Source organism: Schistocerca nitens, chromosome 8 (assembly GCF_023898315.1).
Source record: "Schistocerca nitens isolate TAMUIC-IGC-003100 chromosome 8, iqSchNite1.1, whole genome shotgun sequence".
Classification (NCBI taxonomy): domain Eukaryota; kingdom Metazoa; phylum Arthropoda; class Insecta; order Orthoptera; family Acrididae; genus Schistocerca; species Schistocerca nitens.
The window spans coordinates 563,861,099-563,868,027 of NC_064621.1; the positions used below are offsets into that span (position 1 = coordinate 563,861,099).

Sequence of the window (6,929 nt, forward strand, 5' to 3'; positions counted from 1 at the left end):
GTAAAAGAGCCCAGAGAGCAGCTGAACGGAATGGACAGTGTCTTGAAAGAAGGGTTATGAAATGAATATCCACAAAATAATACATGGGTGATGGAATGCAGTAGAATGAAATCAGTCGATGCTGCTGGAATTAGGTCAGGAAATGATAGGAAATGAGTTTTGACATTTGGGCAGCAAATTAATTGACGACGTCTGAAGCAAAAAGAATGTATACTACAGGGTGGAAATAGCAAGAAAAGTGTTCCTATAAAAGTGAGATTCGTTAACATGGAATACAAATTGAAGTGTTAGGAAGTCTATTCGAAAGCTATTTATCGGAAGTGAAGCGTTATATGGAAACGATACGTGGACGATAAACAGCTCAGACAAGAATACAACGAAGATTTTTAAGTACGGTGCTATAAAAGAATGCTGAAAATTAGATGGGTGGATGGGACAACTGATAAAAAGGTCCTGAGTCGATTTGCTTAGGAAAGAAATTTGTGTCATACCTTGACTAAAATAAGCGTTCAGTTAAAAAAGATACATTCTGAGCCATCAAGAAATAGTCAGTTTGGTAATGGAGAGAAGTGTCTGCGGGAGGAGGGGTGGGGGGTGGGGGGTGGGGGGGGAGGGGTAGGTGAGGGTAAACATTGTAAAGGAAGAAAACTGCTGGACAACAAAAAAACAGTTTCAATTGTATTTAGAGGGTGTTAAAGAATGAAGTCTTGAGGCGGTGATTAAGATGATGCAATTCGGAATGTTTTGGAATAAGGAACCTACAGCCAGAAGTGTGAGATAAAGTTTTTAAGTTAGTAATAGGTGTCTGATCTCTTGTCACTTTAGTAGCTAGATTCCCATCAATTGACGTTACGCCACAGCTACAGACGCAAGACTATAAACAAACAGTTTAGTACTCTACCTGAGCCTTTGTACAGAAAGATGTTTACTTATGCTTGTCGTGCTTCAGTTCGCTCCTTCCATTCTTCTAGAAGTGCTTATGTATTGTGGTATGATTGGGACAGTGCACAAATGGTTTCATTCATACTTAACTGGAAGAACGCACAAAGTTGAAATTAACAGTACAGACAGTCTTCAAAAATCATCAGAGTCCTCTAACTGGGTAGGCATCAAGAATGGTGTGCCACAGGGTTCAGTCTCTGGCCCCTTATTGTTCTTAATATATATTATCGACTTGCCACTCTATATTCATGAAGATGCAAAGCTAGTTCTTATTGCTGACGATAAAAGTATAGCAATCACTCGCAGCAAGCAAGAATCAGCTCAGTAAATTCTAAATAACGTGTTTCAGAAAGTGATTAAGTGGTTCTCTGCAAATGGACACTCACTAAATTTTGAGAAAACACAGTTTATAAAATTCTGTACTGTAAATGGCATAATACCATTGATAAATATAGACTATGAACAGAAATGTGTTGTTAAGGAAAAGTACTCAAAATTTCTGGGTGTGTGCATTGATGAGAAATTGAATTGGATGATCTGCTGGAACTGTTAGGTTCAGCTACTTATGCTTTCAGGATTATTGCAAATTTTGCTGATAAACATATCAGTAAATTAGCCTATTATGCCTATTTTCATTCACTGCTTTCATGTGCCATCATGTTCTGGGGCAATTCGTCATTAAGAGAGAAAGTATTCACTGCACAAAAGCGTATAATCAGAAAGATCACCTTGCAGACATTTATTTAAGGAGCTCGAGATGTTCACAGTACCTTCGCAATACATGTACTCACTTACGAAATTTGTCATTAATAACCCATCCCAATTCAAAAATAACACCGAAGTGCATAGCTACAACACTAGGAGAAAGGATGATCTTCACTATTCTGAACTAAATCTCACTTTGGCAGAGAAAGGGGTGAATAATGCTGCCACAAAAATCTTTGGTCATTTGCCAAATAACTTTAAAAGTCTGACAGATAGCCAAGCAACATTTAAAGCAAATTAAAAGAATTCCTGAATGACAACTCTTTCTACTAAATGGATGATTTTTTAGATGTTGTTGTTGTGGTCTTCAGTGCTGAGACTGGTTTGATGCAGCTCTCCATGCTACTCTATCCTGTGCAAGCTTCTTCATCTCCCAGTACCTACTGCAACCTACATCCTTCTGAATCTGCTTAGTGTATTGATCTCTTGGTCTCCCTCTACGATTTTTACCCTCCACGCTGCCCTCCAATGCTAAATTTGTGATCCCTTGATGCCTCAAAACATGTCCTACCAACCGATCCCTTCTTCTAGTCAAGTTGTGCCACAAACTTCTCTTCTCCCCAATCCTATTCAATACCTCCTCATTAGTTACGTGATCTACCCACCTTACCTTCAGCATTCTTCTGTAGCACCACATTTCGAACGCTTCTATTCTCTTCTTGTCCAAACTGGTTATCGTCCATGTTTCACTTCCATACATGGCTACACTCCATACAAATACTTTCAGAAACGACTTCCTGACACTTAAATCTATACTCGATGTTAACAAATTTCTCTTCTTCAGAAACGATTTCCTTGCCATTGCCACTCTACATTTTATATCCTCTCTACTTCGACCATCATCAGTTATTTTACTCCCTAAATAGCAAAACTCCTTTAATACTTTGTCTCATTTCCTAATCTAATCCCGTCAGCATCACCCGATTTAATTTGACTAGATTCCATTATCCTCGTTTTGCTTTTGTTGATGTTCATCTTATATCCTCCTTTCAAGACACTGTCCATTCCGTTCAACTGCTCTTCCAAGTCCTTTGCTGTCTCTGACAGAATTACAATGTCATCGGCGAACCTCAAAGTTTTTACTTCTTCTCCATGAATTTTAATACCTACTCAGAATTTTTCTTTTGTTTCCTTTACTGCTTGCTCAATATACAGATTGAATAACATCGGGGAGAGGCTACAACCCTGTCTCACTCCTTTCCCAACCACTGCTTCCCTTTGATGCCCCTCGACTCTTATAACTGCCATCTGGTTTCTGTACAAATTGTAAATTTGTATTTTACCCCTGCCACCTTCAGAATTTGAAAGAGAGTATTCCAGTTAACGTTGTCAAAAGCTTTCTCTAAGTCTACAAATGCTAGAAACGTAGGTTTGCCTTTTCTTAATCTTTCTTCTAAGATAAGTCGTAAGGTTAGTATTGCCTCATGTGTTCCAACATTTCTACGGAATCCAAACTGATCTTCCCCGTGGTCCGCTTCTACCAGTTTTTCCATTCGTCTGTAAAGAATTCGCGTTAGTATTTTGCAGCTGTGACTTATTAAACTGATAGTTCGGTAATTTTCACATCTGTCAACGCCTGCTTTCTTTGGTATTGGAATTATTATATTCTTCTTGATTTTTAGATATGAAGTAGTAATTCTAAAAAAAGAAAAAAACAAAAAAGAAAATAATAAAATAAAAATAAAAAAATAATTAATTATTTTGTGTAAAGAAAACTTATGTTAAAGTGGCACGTTCCACATCATTACGTTTCGTCGTATTCATGCTATATGGAACAAGGATTAATGTTTGTATGTACGTGTGTATGTATGTACAGGTATGTATGTATGTATCTACTGGTACTCTCTCCCCATTCCACCCCTTTCAGATTTAATGGTGAGAGCGTCCAGTTGACAGCCCGTCAGAAACTGAACACAGATCAAGCATGAAGACAGGAAGAAAGTGTACTGAACCTGTGGGGAAAAAAGAGAAATAGAAATAGTGAACGGTCCAAGCACAAGTGCAGCGTAAAGCAGTGCAGAATAGCAACGGCGTCGTTGCTAAGTGGTCATGATATTGGACTGTAAAGCGGGCGAGCGTTGTTCAAAGCATCCTCGTCCCAATGTATATGCACTTTTTTTTCACTGTTCGCTGTATTTAAATTCGTGTCTGTCATGGTGTGACGTCCGTTTGCAACAGCGAGGTTAAGGAGGTGACCAGTAATGAAACTTAGCAGCCGAAAGGAAGCGGCTTTCGAACGGCAACAGCAAAAATTTTGATGACAAGGTGACTAGTCAACCGAATCAGCCAACGGAAAACACGTCTGGTGTGCCATACACGGCATTAATGGCAGCATGTATGTCATATGATAAGAATTTCTTATCGACACACCTAGTTTGTAGCCAGTCGGAGTGGCCGAGCGGTTCTAGGCGCTGCAGTCTGGAACCGCGCGACCGCTACGGTCGCAGGTTCGAATCCTGCCTCGAGCATGGATGTGTGTAATGTCCTTAGCTTAGTTAGGTTTAAGTAGTTCTACGTTCTAGGGGACTGATGACCTCAGAAGTTAAGTCCCATAGTGCTCAGAGCCATTTCAACCATTTTAACCTAATTTGTACGCCTCCTTGCCCGATTTAGGTATTCGTATGAATGTGAATGAGCTCACCCCCATGAAAACGATGAAAACATTATAGTTTGTCACATAAGCTTCAACAAATGAACACAACAGTTTCGAAGTCACACAGTTTTCTCCATGCTCTGTCAAAAATATGTTTTTCACGTTTTTGAAGTAGCGTTCCGTTTTGGACGTTTTGATTCTTATATTCCTTTGTCGCAACATATTTCACACCCGTTTATTTGTTTCTGCGAGACGTGGTATTCTGCCTGCTCTCACTATTCATCACATCTTCTTCCCGTTTTCGTGCTTGATCTGCGTTCAGTTTTTGACGGAGTACCCACTGGGCTACCTTACTGATAAATCAGAGGGAGTTGCGATGGGGAATTCCCTTGCGAGAATGACTTCGAGAATGCGACGTAAAGGATTTTCCTCCGGTGGGAATAGGTGCTCCTGCCTTGTTGTTTAGACAAGAGCATTAGGATCGAGAAGAGATGTGCGGGATACTGTCCAGCCGTAGACAGTAGATAAGAAACGGCGTACGGAAATCTCTCCGCTTGTTTGCGCGCAGCCGGGATAGATGTGCAAGTGATGATGAAATGTAATAAAGGAGTCGAACATCACAGATATAACGAACACAGCCATTCATAACCAGTTCCAGGGGCCGTGAGAGTTCCCGAGAAAGGCCTTCAAGTATAACATGGCTGTAATCAATCGTTGGAAGCATACGTATTTTGACAAGTTTCTTTTCAGGAAAAGATAGAAGAGCTTTTTACACTGAAGCGCCGAAGAAACTGCTATAGACATGCTTACCGAAATAAAGAGAAACGTAAACAGGCAGAATACGGCGCTCCGGTCGGTAATGCCTCTATAAGACAAGTGTCTCGCGCAATTGTTAGATCGGTTACTGCTGGTAAAATGGCAGGCCACCCAACTGTAAAGGAGTTTAAACGTAAACTTACAGCTGATGCACGAGGTATGTGGGGTGGCGACGAACAGCGCTTCTTTTCGACCGTTATCGTCCACGATCGGCGCGTGCACCAGTATATTTGACGCATATTCCGTTCCGGATGACGACAGCCAAGGACTATTACCTCAATCAAAGTTACGTCTTAACAGTGGCCACTGACAAGGCGCGCACGTCGAAGCGCCTTTACCAGGCACTTCGAGGCCAGCCCACACCACATAAATTAGAGGACAGACGACCGTCGGTCATCTGGCACCAAGCTTGGGCTAATGTCAACAACCCAGCCCTTCCCACGGAAGTTTCGGCGCTATGGTATCGTGTCGTCAACAATTTAATACCCACTAATCATCGACTGGCGGCCATCCGCCTACGGCCATCGGCTGCTTGCGGCCGATGTGGTGACGTAGACACCAGAGAGCATCGTCTCTTATGCCCTCACGTGCAAGAAGTGTGGAACCTTGCACGTGTGCTATTAGCGCTGATCGGTGGGACGACACCAGACAATGTGTCGATCGACTGGTTCCTTACCCCTGATATTCAGTCCAACCCCCGAACACGACGTAACGCAATGGTGTGGCTCTTGGGCCACACCATTTTCACAATCTATGACCTTTCCCTCACCGATGCTGTCTCTTTCATGGACTACCTGTGGAGCCAGCATCGCCTGGCGGAATCTGACCGGAAATATACCACTACCTTTGCCAGATTTCTGAAAGTTGCAATGGTTCATGGGTATCAAAAGGTGTTCCGGGTTGACTAAGGCACCTCGTCCTGGAATTGCCTGAGTTTACCCCTGGAGCTATGTCACTCGGCCTTCAAACTACCCTGGACTTGCCTATACCCTAGATTTGACATTGGCCTTCTGGGCATCACTAGAGTAGACTATTCTATGATACTAATGATATGACAATTGATAACATGGGAACTGTGTGAACTTTGTATGGGAAATCAGAAACCACGTAAATAATCTTAGAGGATTATTACTTAGTTAATTCTATGGGCGATGAGATTATCTCGCCAGTTTAGTTTTCTTTTGTGTGTGCTGCCGTCCCTGCTTTTCATTTGCCTTCATTATCTGTTCATTTTTTTTCATTTTCAGTTTTTTTTACGCTTTGGTTAGTTCTAAAGAAAAAAAAAGAGAAAAAATAGAAATAAAAGTAATAAAAAAAAGATGAGGTTTATCCGAGGTGCGATTATTGCTAGTTGAAAACTTTTACCAATACCCCGCCTAGTGGACGTGAAATACCGTCCGCTACGGCAATTTTTGCGAAATCCTACGGGAGTCATAATTAAATTCAAACATAACAAATTATGAATATCATAACAGACCATTTCTACTTCCATAATCAATAACATAGACCCAGCTTAGTGGCAGTTGCAGACAATTACCTCGTGTTGCGAGTTATAGGTCGATACACATATTACAAAGTAATTTTCCCTGTCTTCTGATTGATTCTAACAGCCGTAGAGCAATTTCCAATGGGGTTCCAGGCTGTCGCGAGTGCAGATGGGCGTCACACTGAGCAACTTTTGTAACCTTGTACGCAATTAACAAATCTTACCGTCTCATGTGGAAATTGAAAGTTTCTTTCAAAGGTTTATTCGTTGTTTCTTTTTCGCATGTCCTTACAAAAGTTTCATTGTCCTACGATCACTCCTTTTTCA

At 41.3% G+C, this 6,929-nt stretch overlaps 1 non-coding gene across 1 annotated transcript; it reads left to right on the forward strand.

The window, feature by feature from the left end:
* The first annotated feature begins 6,413 nt into the window (after nt 1-6,413).
* On the forward strand, nt 6,414-6,547 carry LOC126199976 (U4 spliceosomal RNA). Its single transcript, XR_007540169.1, has one exon. It is a non-coding gene; the product is annotated as a U4 spliceosomal RNA (small nuclear RNA).
* The last annotated feature ends 382 nt before the right edge of the window (nt 6,548-6,929 follow it).